This window comes from Panthera leo, chromosome A1, assembly GCF_018350215.1.
Source record: "Panthera leo isolate Ple1 chromosome A1, P.leo_Ple1_pat1.1, whole genome shotgun sequence".
Lineage (NCBI taxonomy): Eukaryota > Metazoa > Chordata > Mammalia > Carnivora > Felidae > Panthera > Panthera leo.
In genome coordinates, this window is record NC_056679.1 from 231422232 (window position 1) to 231443896 (window position 21665).

A 21665-nucleotide genomic window follows, 5' to 3' on the forward strand; every position below is an offset into this window, starting at 1 on the left:
CTACTGTTTAATAAGATTGTACCCATTGCTGTTCTTCTGCAATTACTATTGCTCTCCCTGGCATTTTAACAAGTGTGTTTGAGTTAAATTCTAAAGTTAATATTTCCACTCTTCCCTGGATCTCACTCTCTTCCCCTGAATGACCCCGTTTCTCTTTAAGTCACTAATCATCCTTTAAATGTCAGCTCAAATGCCATTTTGTTGATGATGCTTGTCCTGAAAGGACAGGGATCTTCTCGGTTTCTCTCTATTCTGTTCCTAATGTGGAGCCATATGCTGGGCACATGGTATGCAACAATCCTGGTTGAAAGAGGGAAAGCAAAGAATGAGGGAGGGGAGGAGGGAGGACAGCAGGGACCCGATAAATCCAGAACAGAAACAATGCTGGATAGACAAAAGGGAAAGTTATTTCTTTCTCATGTTATGGTTTGGAGCTAGGCTATTCTAGGCTGACATGGGGGTTCCATAGGGTCACCAGGCATTTAGGCTCTATTTTTTAGCTCTACTCTCTTTGTCTCACGGTTTGTATCATCAAGGTTACCTTACAGTCCAGGATGGTGGCTAGAACTTCAGCTACCACAATCAAGCTCCAGGCAGAAATCCCCATGGAGAGGGAAAGGCACGAAAAATCACGGTGTTCATCGTTGGCCCCTTTTATGAAGCCATACTTGGAGCTGCACCCACTTACATCTTATTTGTCACAGCTAAGTTCCATGGTCTCACCTAGCTCCAGGGATTTCTTTTTTAAGCTGGGCAGTTTGCAATTCAAATAAAATCAAGGAAGTCTCTGTTATTAAGGACCATTTGGATTGCTGTTTGAAGATGGTCACTGAGGTGTGCGCTATAGACTGAGAGCCGCAGGGAGACCAGTATGAGGTGGTGGGATTCGCGGTGAGAGAAGCTGACATTCCGAATTAAGGCGACAGCAATAGGAATGAAGGGAAGGGTCTGTAATGAGACTTGACAGATGGGCAACAGGACCCTTGACAGCTCGTCTTCCCACTGATTTGCTGCAGGATTCAGGAGACGCTTTGCCCATTGGTTTAATTTCACTTAGTAGATACTCTTTTCATTGAACTCAAGGTCATTATGAGTTAATCTCCTCGTTGAATGATGGACTAAAGAGGCAGACCAATTTGTATTTTATTCCTAAATCTATGTAGGACTAACATTATTTTTGAAAATATATTTCCAAAGGGACTTAGTTCCCCCCAAAGCTCTATTTCCAAAGACAGAGGAATAAAAAGAACATGGATTCCAGCATAGCAATTATTTGCTTGTAGACACGAGATACATACAAGGCCCAATGTCAGAAAATACCACTTAGGAAACCATACGGATGCTTATTTCCATGCTATAAACCATCTGTATTTCCTCTAGATATTCCAAAAATCTTTAAAAAAAAAAAATTTTTTTTTTAACGTTTATTTAGTTTTGAGACAGAGAGAGACACAGCATGAACGGGGGAGGGGCAGAGAGAGAGGGAGACACAGAATCGGAAGCAAGCTCCAGGCCCTGAGCCATCAGCCTGGAGCCCGACGCGGGGCTCGAACTTGCGGACCGCGAGATCGTGACCTGAGCTGAAGTCGGACGCTTAACTGACTGAGCCACCCAGGCGCCCCCCCAAAAATCTTTTAAACCTAGCTTTTTCCTTCTCCCCATACTATACTTATTAAAAAAAAATGACTTCAGGTGTTTTGAGCATGGATATTTTTTACTTTTTCTTTTCTTTTTTTTTTTTTTGTATGGAAATTGGGTTGGTAGAAATTCAACCATAAAGGAAAGGCAAAAATACTTCCAGATCTCTAATCTACTTTGGTCCTCTGGATACACAGAAGTAAAAGCAAAAGTTTTACTAAAGTAATATGCAGTGTCTTTTGTTACCAGGCCCTTCCTGGAAGCAAGATGAATTACTAAACTTTTCTGAGTGAAAACTAAGTGAGCACTTCTCGTTGAACGTAGGCTCGGGCTGTTGTATCCTTCAGTTTTTGCAGTGGCTCTTAGCAGGTGGGCTTTAAGTAGGCTGCCTCCCTGAATGTAGCCATGAGGTGTTTTTCACCTGTGGAATTAATTCCAGGGCGTTCCCAGAGAAGAACTCACCTGGGTCGTGTGAAGGTCAAGCTGTGCTGGGTCAACCTCCACCGCCCAGGTGCCAGGGGCAAAGCATGTTTCTCTGACCAGACAAGGGAAGCTCAGGGCAGGCTCTGGATGGACTTGGGTGGAAACTTAGAGAAATGGAGAGGATGAGTGTCCAGGGCGCAGACTGGCAGAGGGCTGAGAGCAGGTGCCCACAGAGAGGATCCAGTCCTTCTATGTGAGGTCCAGGCACCTGCCCCTTGTACGGTGCCCACGTATGCTCCTTCTCACATGTGCCAGACATATTTTCTTTCTATTGCGTCCTGGTTTCCGGGCTGCTGTTCTTGAATAAAACTGGTCTGCTTACAGGGGAGCGGGCTGCTACATAAAGGGCGGTGGTGAGCCTTTCTTGGGTAAAAGAACCCTAAAGAGTTTCTGGTGAAGCTCCAGGGACTTGAGTAGGGGCTGAGGGCACCCTAAGCTCTGCTGACCCGGAGATGCCTCACCTCTCAAAACTTAAGTCTGCATCACCTGTAGCCATAATCACGGGTCTTTACATACATGAACAACAAAGAGCACTAGGCAATCCTAGCGTGGCATAAAATGGCCTATCTTTTCACCAAAATGTGGCCATCTGCAAACAAAGAAACACTGATGGGGTTGATCAGATGATCCAGCAGTTCAATGAATCCTTAAAAACCATGGATCTAAAAGAAAGAAGACCGGGGTGCAAGAACACTGTGGCTGAGGATTGTGATATGTTGTCCCTGGCTCCTCTGTAGGAAAAGCCAGTGACGATGCAGACGCCTGGAGACCACGATTTCTGGACGGAGGTTTTTCATGACATTCATACTATCTCATCGCGGCGTAAAGATCACAAATATCCAGGTTTCCCTTTGAGGGCGTTCCTGACCTACGGCCACATCTTCGCCTCTTCTGGGTGGCGATCTGGGCTCCGCTCCACAGAGGAGGCAGGGCAGCGACATGGCTGGAATTCAGTCGGAAGGGAGAGACACAAAGAGGAGACAACACTGGTTACTTATTTCAGAGACGTAAGAGATCCCCCACATCTCCACACAGAAATTAAGGTGAATCAGGAAATGGATGGCGTTTTTCAAGTCACATGAAATCAGCGCCCCACGGTTCATCATTTTCACCAAGTGTTGGGCTAGGTTTCTCATATATATATTTTTTTATTTACATTATGTGCATGGCTCATCAAAATCAGTCCAAGGAGAGCTCTCATTTTATCCTGAAAAGAAGAGAACTAAACAGTTTTGTTTTGAAATTATCACCTCTAGCTTTACGGTGCGATGAGAAGCAGCTTCATGTAGGTAGTTCTTCAATGAGGAATGACTTCTCAAAGAAAGAAAAAAAAAAACCTCAGAAATTTCATTTGGAAAAAGGAAACATCTGTGGATTCTTTAAAATAATTTTCTTTGTGAAGAGCCTACTTCTGGAGCGCCTGGGTGGCTCAGTCGGTTGAGCGTCCGGCTCTTGGTTTCTGCCCTGGTCATGATCTCACCGTTCACGAGTTTGGAGTTCATGAGTGTGGAGCCTGCTTGGAATTCTTCCTCTCTCCCTCTCTCTCTTCCCCTCCTCTGCTCTGTCTCAAAATAAACTTTAAAAAAAAAAAAAAAAAAGAGCCTACCTCTGTGCTGGACCCCCGGCTAGGGTCTCACTTTCATCGCCTCCTATCTCCTTCATGCCAACAGAGGACACACTTACCAGCACGTTGGTTTAAGCTCCAGATGAAAAGACTAGCTCAGAGAAGTAAAGGAGCTTTCCCCAGGTAACAAGGTGAAATCACCAGCAGTGTGGGTCCATTTCACTTTAAACTAAGGATGCACTATCTCATTCTTATTATTAATTTGCTTGCAATTCATTATCATGAAATATACATATTCTAACTGCTTCCTTATAGCCCGTACATTGCATATAAAATCCACTCCCGCCCCACATACACATAAAGTTACATATTAAACATGATGCTATGATCCCTCCTGGGGTATGGTGTAGAAAGCTATTTTCTTCCCAGTGCTTAACTCTCTATATGCCAAGCATTTTTTTTTTAAAGTGTGCATGCCTTTAACTGTAATGACGTTGAGGCGCACTGACAAGGATTAGCTAAACACATGGGTCCTCATTTCTGCCTCCCTTTTTCCTGATGGCTGGGGGCTCTACAGGTCCCCTCACTCACTCAAAGGCTGCAAGGTCAGGCGTAAGGTAGTGTCGTCCCTCCGTTTCCGCCAACTCCCCAGGAGCAGAACAGCCAGGCTAGACCTTGCCCAGCCTCCTCCCAGGGAGGGCTCCAAGGCCCTTGTGCCACGTAGGCAGAAGAATCAATGGGAATGTTAGGAAGGAGCAAGTGTCCTGCGTGGCAAGCCCAGAAGGAAGTGTTAAGCTTTCCATTAAGTCTCCAGGAGCCAGGCAGCTGCCCTGCACCAGGCGGAGTGCCCCCAGCACAACTCAGGAAACAATCCTTCTTCAAAGAGGCCCTCCAACACTGACATTTCCTCTGGATGTCTTACAGGAAATCCGAGTGAGCCCTTGAGCACCCACAGTGAGAGAGAGAAACTGGAGATTTGGGGCTGGGTTGAGCTTCCACGGAAACCTTCAGCATTGCTTTTATGAAAAGCAATTCAGAATTATCTTTTATATAAAAAATATTTCTGGACTATAAAGACAAATCAATGTCACTTTGTATTTATTTCTATTGTCCTCCTCTTGGATCTGCGTGGCTACTGCGTGAGCCACGACGCCTCACAGCCAGGGATGTGTTCTTTGTTTTAGAGATGAGCTCACTGGCACAGTTAGGGCACACCGGGCCCTTCCGCCTCAGACAAATCCCGAGAACCAGACCCTGTAGCGGTTGCGTGAATGTGGGCCATAGGGGCATCCTATGTCACTGCAGAGGGGACAGCGGTGGGAGCATTCATGCACTTCCTTATGCAAGGGAAACTTCAAAGCCACCTTCTGAGGCATCTGAGGCCGAGATCTGGATAAACAGGGCCCAGAGATACCGTTCCCCACCCCCATCCAGAGGGAAGAGTGACCCCCGACCCCTCTGGGTTCCAGACGGAAGTTTTGCAACAAAGTATCAAATTCTAGGCGTTTTGAAAAGTACTATGCTTTCCAGTCATGAATCTTTTCACTTTTACACTTGCTCCGCAAGGCCGAAAGATCCGACAAAAGTGCAACAAGTAACATTTGGTCCAGAATTGGACAAGTTGACTCTATCCATCCGAGGCTTTCTTTTCCGCGGGGCTCCCTGGGGACCCCCCTGACTTGCCTCCCTTGGTTGGTCGGATTTGTTCATTTCTCTAACTTCGTTCCACTGAAGTTCAGCCGAGCTAGCCGGGAGGTGCACCCTAAAATAGCTCCTCCAGGAACCCGAAGCAACCCTCGGTCTTTCAGCAGTTTCCAGCTCAGAGCACACATGTGGATGTCACACAAAACGAACAAAATCACAAACTCGGAGTCCCGGAGGCCCAGGCGGCCCCTGCCCACCCCCCCATATGGCCAGATTCGGCCGGGGGACGCGCACGTACCTGGAGATGAGGCCGGCAGGGTGGGCGCGCCACGTCTCGGGTCTCGGCCCGCGAGGTCTCCCGCCCTTTATACCTCCTCCCCCCACCCCCCCTCTGCCTCCAGGAGCCACGTCTCAGAGGCCGGATGGGGGGGCGGGGGAGCCACGGAAGGTCTCTGCGAGGCGGGGGAAAGGGAGTCACCGAAAAGTCAACGCTCGGGCGCACTCGCACCGGGGAGGAAGGAGTGGGGCCGCTGGGGTGCAGGGGGCAAGCGGGCGAGGAGGGGGTCCCGTCCCGGGAAGGGCAGCGGCGGGGGCGGGGCCCGGGGAGGTCAGGCGCGGGGTGGGGCGCTCGGGTTTCACCCGCGCGGGGAGGGGAGGAGGAGGCGCGGCGGCGGGGGCGGGGCCGGGGCGGGGCGGGGGGCGGGGCGAGGCGGCCCCGAGCTCCCGCCCCGAGCTCCCCGCCCGCGCGCCCCGCGCCTCTCTACTCGCCGGGAAGGCGGCGCCGGCGGCGGCTGCTCTCGCTGAGCCCGCTCCCGCGCAGCGTCCTCCCGCCGCGGGTGGGCTCCGCAGCCCCCTGCCGGCCGCGGCCCTCGCCTGGCGGCGGCTCCCACCCTCCGCAGGCGCGGCCCGGCCCGTGTGGCCCTTCCCGCGGGGCTCCCCTCTCCGACCCGTGGCTGCCTGGCAGAGCTGGCTCCGGCACCCAACTTTGCCTTTCCCGGTCCGTCGCCCCCGCTGAGCACGAACCTGCTCACCCCCGGCCCGGCTGCGCGCCCCGGAACCGTGCGCCCGGCGCTCAAACCGACGCCCCCAGCCCGGAGCGCAGCGAGCGGCGGGTGGGTTTGGGCAAGTGGTAACGGGGCTGAGGCGGCCGCTGCCTCGACTTCCCTCGCCGGGCACCGAAGACGACCCTCAGAGCTGCTCGGGGCCCCAGGCGCCGGATGACTGGCAGGAGGAACGCGCCTCGCACCTGGTGAGCGACCCCCGCCCCGTCCCCGCGTGGCCGTGGCCGCAGCCCCGACCGTGCAGCGTTGCTGGCCGCGACCCGGGGGCGGCAGTGGTCGGCGGGTGGGTCGTGTGGATCTCAGGTGGGGTCGGTCTGGCAGGCGCTGGGCGGGGGAGAGCCGGTGGCCGCGCGCACAGGATTAGGACGACCATCCGTGCGGGGCACCCACACTTGGGCTAGTGCACGGGCTGGAAGTTTGTGTCCCTGTCTTTGCCGAGGTCGGAGCGCGTTGAGGTAAGGAGCGGAAGCGACGCGGCGGGCGATCTGGCGTTGGCGAGGCGGGACCCCTACCCACCACCTAGGGAAGGTGCGCAGTGGGGGGCTGAGCGCGCACCCGGCGCGCGTCCGGGCTCGCGTAGTCGGGGGCGATGCGCTGGGGTCCCGGGGGCTTGGGCTTCGCAGCCCCGCCGGCTGGGGCAGATTTTTCCCGGTCGAGTTACGGGGGCTTTGCGGCGCGTGTGAGAGACCGGGAGGCCGTGGGACTTGGGCTCAACTCCGCCAAGCGCTTTGCTTAATGAGGGGGAATGAGGCTGGGGCTGCCGGGGCCCGGGAGTGCCGGATGGTTTGCAGCGCCAGGCGAGTCCCTTTCCACGGGCATTTCTTCGCGGCTCCACGGTTTCGCATCCCCTGGCTCAGGATTTCGGAGCCGGAGGTACATCTGGGCCCCGGAGGGAACTGGTCCTCCAGAGATGTGCAGGGGAACCGTCGCCAAGGAGTGGACTGGGCTCCCTCCCCGCGGTGCCCAGTGCCCGGCCTAGCGCGGTCAGATCCGGATTCCCGGGGCTTTGGCGGGAAGCGCGTCTACCTCCTCGCCCTTTTTCCTTGCTTTGTACCTGGATGCGGCGGCTCAGAGTTGGGATTTAACTTTCCTGCGCCTGCGGCGTCCCGGGGATTGCCGGCAGGGGGCGCTGAGAGCGAGCACTGGAAGAGGGAGACAGGATGCTGAGAGCAGGTACTCTGGGTGAGTGGGTGGGGGTCCTAGTCAACAAACAAGGGGACTAGGCAGATCTTGGGAGTGGAGGGTGGGGGGGAGCTGATCCTTCAACCAGAGGGAGCTGTCAGCCTTGCAAGAGAAGCGACAGGAAAGGTGGTTGCCAAACACAAGTCTAGAGAAAGGTTCCTTCCAGAGACAAACATATCCCTGCAAACTCTTCTGTCTATGCGTCTGTCTTCATTCTTGGGATTATTTACTCAAAGAAAAATAAATAATAATAATAATAATAATAATAATAATGTGTTGTCAGTATGTTTAGTACTGACAAGGTTCTGTTCCTCTGGAGGATGTTAGTTAAAATGTCAGGAGTTATGCATGGTTGTGGCATCTTGCTTTCAAGAAAAGCAATCGTATGTCACAGTTAGCTTATCGAAGCTTATCGAAAAGAGCTCTGTCATAAAGGCCAAGTTTGGAAACAGCAGATATGTTTATTCATTCCACAGTTAGTCTTTCCTAAGTAGACACAGAAAGAAAAGAACAGTCTTTACTAGGCAAGACTTGTCACATGTAATTAGGATTAAGTTAATTGCTAATTGTGCCAATTTTATAGTTGAAGAGGGGTTAATGTTTATCATGCACCCCTTTGAGTGACCAGTTCCCAGTTTCAGTTCAGGGAGATAATACCTGGAATCGTGTATCGCCCAAATAACTTTTCTGGTCTATGCCTGTGTTTGTATCAGAGGAAACAGGGAATTTTTTTTTTTTTTATCCCAACCATTTTTCATTTTGTTTTTAAAGAAAAAGCAGTCTGAAATGTAATTGTTTGGGCCACTTGGAACACAGATTTCTTTTTCCTTGAGTTTCTTTCTTGTAAAAACCTTACCACAAAATAGAAGCTCATCCACGGTGTTGAAAGTTCACACTAATCATTTGTGCGCTCATGGAACCCAGGGGTGATGAACTGGTACCTGCTTTTACATGCTTTTAGTCTATGCATACTTTCCTTAATAGGGAGAAGATGGATGGTACTAATCATTTTGTGCCTTTTAGGAATTACACTAACTTATTTGGTTGTTTTAATGGCAAACAGCTGCGAGATCCCTGCTGGGAGCAAAGACTTTGGTCTCTTGGGTGGTAAAGCTTGTCTCTGTCCAAAAGCAGTTTCTGAGATGTTCAGAATTTGGTAAAAATAAACCTGCATTCTTCACTGCCGTTTCCTTTTAAAATTGTTTCTTCAGCATGTCTGGATAGAACGGAACATAGAAACATACAGTGCAATGGCTGTTACAGTTTTCAGCTCTGGGGCCATAATGAATATATGCGCATCAGAGTAAGCTTTCACTTAAGTTTTAGAGGGTTCACAAACCTTCTGAAGACCCATCCGTGGTTTTGCAGTAAGACCTCTTGCTTGAAAGTCACTGGAAACTCTTAATTCAGGGACAGATGTTAAAACTGAAAAACTTTTCTTTGTTGTATGCTAGCTCCTTGGGACTATGTTGAATGCTCTTGGTGTTGGAGAGAGCTGCTTAACTGAATCATTGCATAATTTTTATTAGCTTGATAAGTATTTTGAATGACTCCAACGTTGGTCTTTCTTTTGGGTTACAAGATCATTGAGATTCAGGCTTTGGTTGTGAGAAACATACAGGAAAGTGGGAGTGGGTGAAAAAGAACTTAGCTAAATGGCCAGCCAAAGGTATAAAAGGCAGTCCATCACCTAAGCAAGTAATTATGAACTCTAGAAATAACTGAGATAAGAACATAATCTCAGAAGGTTTGCATTGCCAATCATACAGTGTGCAAGATAGAACAAATTAGTTTAGAACATGTCTGAGTCTAGGAAGGCACTTCTGTAGTAGAATTTATGTACCAGTGTTTGAGAAAAGGAGTCCTGCATCCTGCGGTAAATCCTCTATAATTCTTGATTCTAAAATTATACCAAAGTTGTATTAAAAATGCTTCTGAAATTGTTGCTATAGTTACTTAGACAAATTGCTTAGGGTATAATTATAACACCAAGGTGACAAATTTTTATGTTTACTGTTAAATAATTTTTAAAATGTAAATTACAACATCTAACAAATTGAGTTCTGCCCAAGTGCAAAGTGTGTGGTGTGGAACCTTGTACATTTCTGCCCACCTGCATCTATTTGCAAATTGATGCAGAGAAAGTGAACTATTTTCTTGAGTCCTGAGATGAGTATATGTAAGTGCTTTGAGTTGTTTGTCCTACTTTGTGTATTGTTGTTGACAACACAGACATTTTCACATATGTTTCCCAGCAACCTTTTAAAACTGAGAAGAAGAAGCTTTGTCGAAAATTACCAGTTTTTATCACCCTGCTTGCTGCCTTGTAGAAATGATCTGCTGTAGATAGGGGGCAATCTGCTGTCTCTAATCCCTGCACCAAGTGGTAGCATCATCATGGTAAATTCGACAGCTGAGGAATAGCTCGTAGGGAAACAGTTTGAAGAAGCGGCTTTTGGTATGCTTGATAAATATATCGATATTATTTCTTTGATGAATTTGCTAGGTATTGGTTATCTGGATATATGAAATCGAATCCTAACAGCAAGACGGAGAAAAAAAAAATTAAAGTGAGCTAGCATATACACAAGTCAACTTTTCACTTTCAACGAGCCTACCCAAAATTTGTTTTGATTTGGAATTTAAGGCAAACGGAGTAAAGCAAGCGGAAATTTGATCCAAGAGAAGATGGAGCATAAGTAGTTTATTGTAATGTACTGGTATCCACACGATTGATCTTTGCCATCTACAGGTTGTGGAGCTAAGGAAACCTGTCTCTGGATTTCAGTGTTTTGAATCCAGGCGGCTTCAAAGACCAGTTGTATTTCACCTGGGGCATGACATTTACAATAGGATTAACCCAACAGTGGGCTCAAGAAAACAATTTTTTTTTTTGAAAGGAATTGCTGCTTTCTTTTTCTTTTCCCTCTGTTGTTGTTTTTTCTTTCTTTCTTTCTTTCTTTCTCTTTTTTTTTTTTTTTTTTTGTTCAAGATAAATGGTTGCCTGGTAAGAGCAAAGATGGACATACTTTATGTCTCTCTCCTGAGTTTTAAAATATATTGGCAGAGTACTGTTACATTTGGAAAAAGTAAAGTCATTCCCCTCTTTGCTCTCTTTTCTCCCCCACGTGTGCTAGAATTGGTTTCCTGATGAATATTGAAAACCACCGTATTCTGAAAGAGGATACATTTTTCTGGGGGTGAATATGTTTTATTTCTGGAAGGCCGTGAAGGCACTAATCTTTTATCTTCCCGTCTTTCATTCTTTACTAGTCACTGTATCTCTAGGATTGGCCATCCTGTGCTTCTGTGGGATGATGAGAAAGTATCTGTTGGAACAGTTGTATGTTATGTTGCATTTTTATGTACATTTGTGAGTAGATCACATTACTGCAATGGGTAATTCAATTACAGATATGTATGATAAATAACCAGGAGAATGACGGTATCAGAAGCCAGCTCTCCTGGAGCAATGATACTGTATTTGCTGAGATGTGAAATTAAATAAGTTCTAGGCAAGTGACAATCAGGACTGAGCAAGGACAAATTGTTCACGGGAAATAGAGCCTCTTTCAATCAGTTCAAATTCACCCAACATTTGACAACGATTTATGATGTGCCTATGCAAAGAAAAGCAGAGTCAAAAAAAGCAGGAAGAGAAATTCTGCTACACGGTTTCTGTTGAGTTGTCTGCAGAAGCATCAAATGGCTACTGCTTGGCTTAAACTTCCTGGAAGCAATGCATTCCTCCCAGACTGACTCTAGATAAAGTTCCTCACAAAGAACTTCCCTTTCTGTAACAAAACTGGAGACGGGGCACATCTGGGAGAGGGCTTCCGAAGCCACCAAGGATGCAGCTGTGCCGGCTGCCAGGACCGCACTAGCCTTTTGCTGAAAGAACGCATCGGATGCCAGGGACCAGGGGGGGTTGGACGTCCTGCAACCACATGGATTTTAGAATCGCAACTGGGTTCTGGGATTCCTTTTACAGGACCGAGATTTAGACCGGCTGTAAAACTCGACCGATTATAAAGCTGACAACAGTGTTTGTAACTGGTGGTACAAAGCAAAGATAATTGCTCTGGATATTAAACTCCCTTGGGCCAGCAGATGTGGTAGTTAAGCCATTGTTAATGTCCGTTGACATACAGCATGAGCTAAATAACGGATTTGCTTCTGAGCTGTCTGCTGTGTAAATTCCTGTGTGTTGTAACTGTGGACCTGACTTTAAGAAAGTTCTAGGGCAGCTGGGGAGCATAATTACTAGAAGCCCACGGTTTAATAGAGCTGCTTGCCTAATCGGGCAGGGCAGTTGGGAGAGGCGTCAGCCTTAGAGGGAGCACTCGCTGGCACTGGAGGAGTCCCAAGGGGACAGGCCCGCCTGCTGGTGCTGGAGACGGGTCTGCGGTGCTGCCCCCGGATTCCCGGCCAGAGCGGGCAGCTGGAGGGGATGGTGTGGACAGCAGCAGTTGACGGTGGTGAAATTGTCCCTGTCTGACTCGGACGGTGATAGAGGCTCTGTTGAGGTCCCTGTGCAGAGTCGGCCAGTGGAGTACGTGGAGGGACTTGGAGATGGCCAAGCCTCCGTGCTGGGTCTGGGTCAGAATCCCACCTCTGCGTCGTGTCCTTGGAGCCTTACAGAAACAGGTGCTCCAGAAGATGAAGGGGAGGAGGAGACCGGAAGTGTGCTTGGGCATCTCTGCAAGCGTGGTGAGGGTGTTCGGTAACCAAGGTGGAGCCTCAGGAATGGTAACACTAAACACACTAGAACTAAGTTATGACTCAGAGGACAGGTCAAGGGAATAAGTCCTTGAATTTGCCTGCAGTGGTAGAACCAAGAAAGCTGGGCTCCTGCCTGCTGAGTGTGGGTCCAGGGCTGGTCAGACTGCGGCTGCTGAAGTGCAGGTTGGGGTCCTTGGACCCGGGACCTGAGGGGGCACTGAATGGTCTCAGCTGGAGGAGAGATGGGCACCTGGGACTGAGAAGTTTGACTTGGCAATTAGCATGAAGACACTTTATGTGTTTGAAGACATCTGTATTAAAACATAAGAAATGGAAATTCAAAGATGTTGTTTACTTATTTAAAATAGCACTCCTGGGGCGCCTCGGTGGCTCATTCTGTTAAGCATTTTGGACTTTGGCTGAGGTCATGATTTCACGGTTCGTGAGTTCGAGTCCTGCATTGGGCTCTGTGCTAACAGCTCAGAGCCTGGAGCCTCCTTCAGATTCTGTGTTTCTGTCTGTCTCTGCCCCACCCCTGCTTGTGTTCTGTCTGTCTCTCTCAAAAATAAATAAACATTAAAAAAAAATAGCACCCCCCCAAAAAAAAAAATTCCAGGAAACATGAAATCCTCGTTACGTATCTTCATACGTTATAGAGAGTTCAGGAATTCTAGACTAAGTTTAGAAATATGGCAAGCTTTCTTATTTCTGAGAATAGGCCAATAAGCCTGGTCACTTAGTTGGATTTATAGATTTAATAAGCCAAAACAAATGAGTGGGTAAACAAAATGTGGTATAGCCATCCAATGGACTACTATTCGGCAATAACATGAATGGATTCTTGATATATGCTGTACTGTGTGTGAACTTCAAAACATTATGCTTAGTGAAAGAGGCCAGTCACAGAAGACCACATATCCTATGATTCAGTTTGTATGAAATGTCTAGAAAATGCAAGCCTATAAAGACCGAATGCAGATTAGTGGTTGCCTGGGGCCGGGAATGGGGATTTGGGAGGGCCTGACCATGGGCAGGCCGGTCTTTTGGGGATGATGGAAATGTTCTAAAACTGGATTGTGGAGAGTCCTACAACCCTACCCTGTACATTTACTAAAACCCATTGAATTGTACACTTACAAGGAGTAAATTTTGTAGTATGTAACTTATATCTCAATAAAAGTTGTTTAAAAAGAAAAAAAGGAACTGTGACATAATCTCTACTATTTGAGTGCCTTAAACTGCGATTGGCCCAGGGCACCTTGGGTGGCTCAGTCGGCTGAGCATCCGACTTCGGCTCAGGTCGTGATCTTGTGGTCTGTGAGTTCGAGCCCCACGTTGGGCTCTGTGCTGACAGCTCAGAGCCTGGAGCCTGCTTGGGATTCTGTGTCTCCCTCTCTCTCTCTCTGCCCCTCCCCCGCTCATGCTCTGTCTCTGTCTCAAAAATAAAATAAACATTACAAAAAAAATTAAACTGCCATCGGCCCAAACAAATCTTGCCGTTTAGTGGCAGTCCTATTCTGTGTTTCCCTGAGTTTCACAAAGGCTGGTGCCGAGGCTGGAGGATGCTGAGGTGATGGGCATTTCTTTGACGCTGAGGCTCTTCCTGGGAAGTGTGTCCCCATTGTGACCTCTTTTATGCAAATGAGCAAATCCAGGTTGTTTTGGGATGAGACCACAGAACCGAATTAAATCACTCAATTCAACTCACCAGCCAGTCTAGCTCGTGGGTGTGTTTGGTGCCCTCTGTTCCCAGTCATGCGTTAGACTGGATTGTTCTTCTGTCCGTTTTATTATGTGGCATAGCTGGGGGTGGAGGGGAGGCAGTCTTTGGAAACACAGCATCTCCTGGTCAGAGCTGCAGGGTCTGGAACTCTGGAGAATTGCTCTGCTCACAAACAGTGCTGCTTTCCTGTGGTGGGCAAAGCCTCAATGATGCCTGCTTCTGGGTCCTGGTACCTGTGCTTAGCACGGCTTTTCCTGCGGCTGGTGAGGCAGGCAACTTCTAACAGCCAGATCCAGTGGCAGGGTGCAGATTTTTTAAATGCCCAGAGCCTGAGTACTTAAAGCAGAGTGTTTTGTTTTGTTTTTTTCTCCTTTTAGAGAAGAGTCGCCGTAGCATCGCTTCTAGCTCTTTCTATTCTGCTTTGACAAGTTTTGCGGTTAAAGCGCAAGCTGAAATTAGGTTATGGGGAGAGCTACATATGAATTGCCTGTAATTTCCTTGCTCTTGGACTGTTGTCTCTGGGTGGGGGTGTGTCTTTAGCTGTTCCCTCTTGTTTATTGCAACTTCCATCTGTTTAGGGCATTAAAATCCTCTCTGCCTCCTGCCACGGGCTTCCTCGGCTCTCTCTCGGGCACCTTACTCTCTCCACACCAGTTGGTTTCCACATGGTGACTTTCCATGGGAGTGTTTACTTTGGCACAGACTGTCCGAGCTCCAGATACACCCAGGATGGCTTTTCGAGAGCTGGCTGCAGCTTGCAGGCCTCAGAGCTCATGTGCGTCTCTCCATTAGCAATAAAGTATTTTTATCCAGCCCTGTGATGTTTCCGACAAGCATTTTCTAACGACGCTTAATTTCTTCAGTCTTTGAAGTTGCAGGCAACAACTGAGATTGACCAAATTTCAAATCCTAGTGCGATAGCTTGATTGACTTCTTACCAATGTTATTTCTCATTGGCTTACCCCACATTTGCCCGCTCCCAAACTTGCAGCCTAGATGCAAATTAAGAGTAATAATTATAAAATGACTATGTTTTTCTATTACCAATCCTAAATTATTACTCATCTTTGGTGAGTGGTAAGGAATTATTTTTGAGATTACATTAGTATTTCCTTTTGCTTATTAGAGGGCAAAGGGGTGGGTGACATTTTTATTTTTGATGTCACTTTTGATGGTTTAAATTGGTCAATAACACACTGGTTACGTGGGTATTTTTTAGTGGTGGTTTTCTTTCATTTTCAATGAGCTAATATTCCCCAGATTTCAAGGATAACTAGTTAGGCATTCTGTTAAACAGATTGGTTACATGATTAGAGAAATTTCCATGTTGCTAGGACTGATACTTAGTTTTGAAACCTCAGGAATAAGAAGCAATGTGATGTTCTCTTGCTTTAAGATCTCCTTTAGAGAACTGTTGATTTGTATCGGCTCTGATAGCTAGAATTGATCATAATGAAATAAGAGGAAGTGTTACGTCAGGAACTACGTGAAGACATTGTCCTCAGTGGAGAAAACGCATTAGACTATTACTTTTGATGATTTTTTACTTTTTCCTAACCATTTCCTTTTCTGGAAAGCATCCAGATGTTAACATCAAATATTGATTTTAAACACTAAGACGTATAGGATCCTAACTTTACTCTGGCAGTTTGGAACCAGGAAACAGCCTGGAATGTTCACTTCCCAGCCCTGGGCTGTGTAAGGCTAATGGGCAGATACCTCCTTACCTTACTTCCTGTCCTTTTTCTGAAGTTTAAAATCGGAGGAAGTTTGCCAACCTGTGAGCAAAGGAAAACTCCTCTAAAGTTTGAGCTAGGAGGTAAAGATAGGCATTTTCATGATTTAAGTTTAGTATTGCCAGGCTGTAAATAGAAAAGGAAGATGATGTTTTCAGAGCAAGGGTCCAGTGCCCAGATGTTGAACTCTGTCCAGGGTAAGGGGCGCAGATGCCCAGTGTGAGAAGGTGAATGCTGGACTCTGGTTTCTTTTCTGTTCCAACAGGGCTGTTCCTCAGATATCCTTTGATGGCTTTTTCAGTTTTCTCTTACTAATCCAGCAGCCTTTTAATTATCGTGTTCCTCCTTTACCAGAAAAGCGTTGAGCCAAGCTGAGTTCGTGACGTCTTCTAATTGACCGTATCGTTTCTAATAAGAGCCGGCTCACTCTCTTTGCCTTCCCTTCTCTGTTGCAGTGTCCATCCCGCCACGTGAAAGGGGTTTGCCAGGTTTTGTCCTGTCTGATACTGTTTGGCGTCTCCAGCACCTGACTCTTTGCCGAGGGGCTTCAGAGTTCCTGTTGATGCCCCACGACGGTGCGAGACCTGTTCTCTCACCCAGAGTCTCGTTCGTGTGGTGCTTCGCGTTGGCTCATACAGGTCGGACCTCATCTAGGTCGGTTAAGGGTGTGACAGGAATGTGATGGCTGTTAAGTCACACCCCGACATTTGCTGCACGTTGGATGGTGTTCCCAAGCTGGGAAAAACATGCGGCTCGAAGCATTTGCTCCAGGGCAGTAGGAACGCCTCCATTCCCGAGTCACGTCATGGTGGAAGGGACCTGAAGCCTCTTTGGATCTCTCTCTGACTTCCTTGTCTCCCAGTCATACCTTAAAGGTGGTGCCCAGCAGGTGGGGATACCTAAACGCATTTGCTCGGGTTGGAAACATTTCCCACTCTTCCTATCCATCCCGTCGCTTTCTTTTTCAACGCGCGTCTTAAACCAGTGTTTTCCCGCAACTTTCTATATGTAGAAATACCGCCCTTGGATGGGAACTGTGCAGTGTTCAGGGGTGTGGGGCTGCGGGAGGGTGGGGAGGGGAGCCCTTTGCAGAGCTCTGCAAGGCCAGCCAGTGCACCGTGGCTGTCTCCGCTTTCCGAGCCGACTCCAGAGTCAGGCCTGGAGCCAAATTTACTCTCCGTCTGCCAGCAGTGATGGAAACTCCTAGGTCCTATCACCAGCTCGTGGAAAGAAATCATTCAGGAAACTGCAAGCTGGCAAGTAAGAATTGCAAAGATTCATTCACTCAAAAGCTTACGCCTGCAAATGTTATTTAACTTTGAACAATTTCTCCAGGCCCACCTGCTGGGTTTCCATCTCGTTGAGGTTTCTCTTGGTGCAGAGGAAAGCCTGGGGAGGATTCACAGTGGGGATCTGATGGCATGTGTCCTGGGGATGACGTCAGCTGAGGGGCCTCCCGGAGGTCCCACACGTCTTGCATCCCGGACCCGGGCATCTGTGCAGTAGGTTCTCTTCTGCAGAACTTCGTGGAGTAAGTGTAAAGGTTGGGACTTTCGTTGCTAAAGTTATAAACCGCAGAACAATAGAGGGGAACATCAGTCTTCATAGTGATCAGATACCCTGTCAATTAAAATACCTTGAAGACCGTTTTTAAAAGAGTATCTATTGACACATTGTTTACTGAGGTAGGCTCAAGAAAGTGAATGCTTTGAACTTGGACCATGACCAGAGAGAAGATGAACTTGACAGGCATGGGGAAGGGGTTACTGAGAGTAGCATACTGTAAGTTTTTGTTTGAGAAGAAGGGCATTTTCCTAGGTCTACATAAAATTTAAAGGGACTTTTTTCTTTTTTCTTTTTTAAAGTTTATTTTGAGAGAGAGAGAGAGAGAGAGAGAGAGACAACATGAGTGGGGGAGGGGCAAACAAAGAGGAAGAGACAGAGAGGGCAGGGGAGGGGAAGAGAGGGAGAGGGAGGGAGAGAGAGAAAATCCCAAACAGGCTCTGCCACTGTCAGTGCAGAGCCCCACATGGGGCTTGAACTCAACAAACCGAGAGATCATGACCCGAGCTGAAATCAAGAGTGGGATGCTTAACTGACTGAGCCACCCCAGCACCCTGAGACTTTTTTCGTATTATAATGCAAGTTATAAGCAAAAATCACACACTGCAGATTCAGACACAATTTAAAAGTGTATTTTATTCGTTTGTTTTGGTTGCTAGAAGGGAGTAGTGTAGGCTTTGGTGTGAATTGGGGAAGAAGACCAGATCAACATTTTTCATTTCATATTTGTGACCCTGAGTTTCTTGATAATCTCTCAGAAAATCCTAGGTTTCTTAATTTAGTGGCTGATTACTTTGATCTTCTCTCTTCAGAGGGAAAAGAATCATCATGACTTCTCAGCCAGGGATTGTAGGTTCGAACAGCACAGTAAGGTGCAGATCGGCTTCCAGAATGCTCCAAAGTGTCACCCTGCCTACTTCTCCCGTTTTGGAACCCCTGGCTCCATTGGTGGGTCAGTTTGGGGTCAACATGAAGGAGGGGCACAGAAAGGAAAGGATCATCCTGGGTAATGGAGACCCCTCTGAGCTCCAGAGAATGTTGGTTCCACTTACTCTTTTCGATTTAATAAAGGCCACACTGGCTTGTTCTGTCCTCCTCCTGTGTCTGAGGCCGCAAAAGCTCTGATCCTCCCCATTGTCAGGGAGCTTGTGATTTGCAGAAGAGCCCGTTGGTGTGTGGCTCATGGGCCCGAATGCAGTTTAGGATTTGCCGCTAAGTAAGTGTTTTTTGATGGGCTTTTAAGTTTTTGTGTTTAAATTAAAAGTGTATGTTCCCCCGAGAGCTGGCTTTGGGGACCAGATTTCCTGCCTTGGGGTTGTTGGGGGACGTGCTAAGTGGGGAGAACAGGACCACGATTGGAGGCTTGGTAAAATCCTAGTCAAGACGCCTGGACAAAGAGTGCAGTCAGTGAGTGGCTCAGCTAGGGGACTGATATGGGGGGCCCGAGTGGCCTTTGGGGGTTCTTCTTTAATTGCACTTTTGACTGAACACCTGGTTTAGTTAAGCCTGCAGGGGTACATTTAGGAAAACAAACAAGAAACACCTCTGGGAAGGCTGCTCATTTCAAAGTGTGTGGGATCGCTCATGTTTATCTTTGTTGCTGGTCAGGGAAGGGCTACTGTGTCTTTTTAAATCTAGCTCTTGGGGTCGACTTTGACTTCTGCCAAGTAGCCATTTTGCCTGATCATGTTACAGTTTATGAATATATGTATGTTACGAACATGTTATAGCTTATGTCAGCTGTTGACAAAGTTCCCGCGTGGAGGTCCATCTGCCAAGCTCCAGTGCCAACCAGGTCCGTCCCTTGTATCTTCCAATGTGTAGGGAGGAAAGGATTTTGTAGGTGTACTTCTGTAAAAGAGTTTGGCCTTAGATTTTTAGGAATTGGTAGAAAGCTAAAGGAATTCTTATAAAGACATAATTAGAGTACATAAGGAACGGTAAAATGTACATGTTTGAAATGCTTTGCCTTTCTGAACAATTGGGAGGTTGTTAGCTGTTTCCTTTTCTCACATTGGCTTCCAGATGATTAATTGGATTTACTTAATTAAATGCTCCACATTTAAGTGGAGTGGAGGCCCAGGGAGTATTCTGAAAATAGTATCAATTGTTTTCTATTGATCTACGGCATACAACATGGCTTGCTTCTACTTAGCGCAAAGACATTCGGTTGTATATTCATCATCTTTCGCTTTAAGTTATTTAACTGTCAGTTCTAAAGTGAAAAGTCTATTTAAAATATCTTATGGATGATCTCAAAAAATCCCATATCATGAAATTCTGTCCCTTTACTGCACTCCAGGGGAGTAAGCCAGCTTTGAGCACGGTTCTCTTGCTGCCACAGTATTTGGAACGTTTGGAGGGGCACTGGGGCTATTTTTAGCAAATTCAAATGTATCCTGTGGTGGCCAATTTCCAAGGATCCAAAATTAGTCACGGGATCTTGGACAGCACAGTGTCAAGGGCTCAGACAACGTGCCTGTTCCACATCTTTGCATTGCCGACCTGAATCTGACGTTAGGATTGATTGCTTTGGTCAAACAATACATCATTGTGTGGAGATCACAAACGAATCACCTCTCACTGTGAACAAAGGGGTCAGAAGCTATGGAATTCGGGGCTAGGCGGAGTGGACGCTGATCAGATTGGCAGTGGTTCAGCCTGTTGGAAAATGACAGTGCCTTGATGATGAGGACAGTTAAAAACCCGACGGCTATGTTTATGTTATTGGTAGGGGTACAGAGGTGAACAGCCGAGATCCTCCTTCCCCCCTCCTGTTTTGTTTACATGAACAGAAGGTCAAAGGAGGACCCTTTCAGGCTGAAAGTCTCGCTTATCACAGTAACCTTTCATCTGTAGTAAAAAGAAGAGCTGCAGTTACCCTCCTGAAAAGATCTCTTACACATGTTGCCCCCAATCATGCCAGAGTCAAATGACCGGTTTGCTTTGAAAGAATTCTATTTCCACTTCCTTATGGCTAGAGAAACACTTCATTATTTAATATATATGTAGCCTACAGTTGTCCTTGGCAGTGATGGTTGATAACTGTTTTTCCCCAAGGGTTTTTTTTGTTTGTTTGTTTGCTTGTTTGTTTGTTTGTAAAGTAATCCACAATTTACAAGAGGATGAGCTGCTTTTGAACAGTTTTATTCTGACAAGCCTTTCTGTCTTAGTTCAAACTGACATGGCAGACAGGAGGTTGACTTGATTCAAAGGAAGGGCAGTGCATTTGGTTGAATGCTAGCATCTTATCTGTTGAATGTGGAGGGCCTCCTAACTGATAATACCATTCCATAGACTTCCAGAATTTGCAACATGGGGAGGCTGTCCAGTGTTTGTCTCCAGGCAGGGATTTTTCTAAACCTTCATAGAGAGATGGTGACTTATTATGTTCTTCTTCTTCTTTAATGTTTATGTATTTATTTTTGAGTGAGACAGAAGCAGAGAGAGAGAGGAGAGAGAGAGGCAGAAAGAGACGGAGACGGAGAATCCCAAGCAGGCTCCATCCCTGGATCCCACGAACCACGAGATCATGACCTGAGTCGAAACCAAGAGTCAGACGAGTAGCGGACTGAGCCACCCAGGCGCCCCCATATCATGTTCTTAAGGGCTTACACAGGGGTTCCATTATAACGTGGACCATTTCTTTTTAGTGTAGTCCAGAGGAGCTGGACAGATGAAAGGTAGCTTGTGTAGTTACCTAAATGATTACCAGAAGCTTCCTTTGTGCCAGAGCCCAAGCCCTGCCCTGGGAATACAGTGTGTACAGGACAGAGGTTTCTGCTCTGTTGGGTGTGTATTTTCAAGAACTTTAACGAGGCTTCGGGTTCATTCGGACACTGAGGATTGTCCAGAACCCTGATCCGGGAGGGCTGTGATAGCAGGTGGAGGAGTGGGGCTGGGCACAGTGGGGACAGTGCGCTTGTCTGTGCCCTGGCCGTGTTGCCTCACTTCCTGGGACTAAGGGAGCAGTGGAGGTTTGGAAGGTGCACACCCAGGAGGCCTGGACCTGCATTCGGTCCCCTCTGCCCAGGATGCACAGCCGCTCTCTCAGAGCACCTACAGCGAGGCGGTGGTGTCCTCAGACTCGTTCTCTAGGTTCTCTAGGTTCTCTTCGAGTAGAGAGGGCCTGAAGATCAGGAGCTTCCAGGTGAGTAAGGATCCGGGTGTTCACGGACTTCCTTTCCGGACCTTTGAGAAGTTTACGGTCACCCCCGTGGGACTGTCAGGGAACTTGGATGCCCGGACCCCTGTTGGACAAGCTGACCGCCGTGCCTCCCAAGGCCGCCAGCGTGCGGTGTGCTTCCCGGTGTTCACAGGGACAAACTCGCAGCATCCACCCTGGCCGC

At 47.5% G+C, this 21665-nt stretch overlaps 1 protein-coding gene and 1 non-coding gene across 6 annotated transcripts in view; one reads left to right on the forward strand and one right to left on the reverse strand.

The window, feature by feature from the left end:
* Window positions 1-3163: 3163 nt before the first annotated feature.
* Window positions 3164-3234, reverse strand: LOC122203020. Its single transcript, XR_006195023.1, has one exon. It is a non-coding gene; the product is annotated as a small nucleolar RNA SNORD123 (small nucleolar RNA).
* Window positions 3235-6143: 2909 nt separating this feature from the next.
* The window catches only part of SEMA5A (semaphorin 5A), a 474080-nt gene continuing 458558 nt past the window's right edge, over window positions 6144-21665 (forward strand). For 4 of the 5 annotated variants that reach the window (XM_042953245.1, XM_042953272.1, XM_042953279.1 and 1 more), the window contains exon 1: window positions 6144-6578. The gene's annotated coding sequence lies outside the window, so the exon portion shown is untranslated. Of the gene's footprint in view, window positions 6579-6799; window positions 6846-21665 lie in introns of those variants that run through there. The other variant, XM_042953255.1, reaches the window with a different exon arrangement.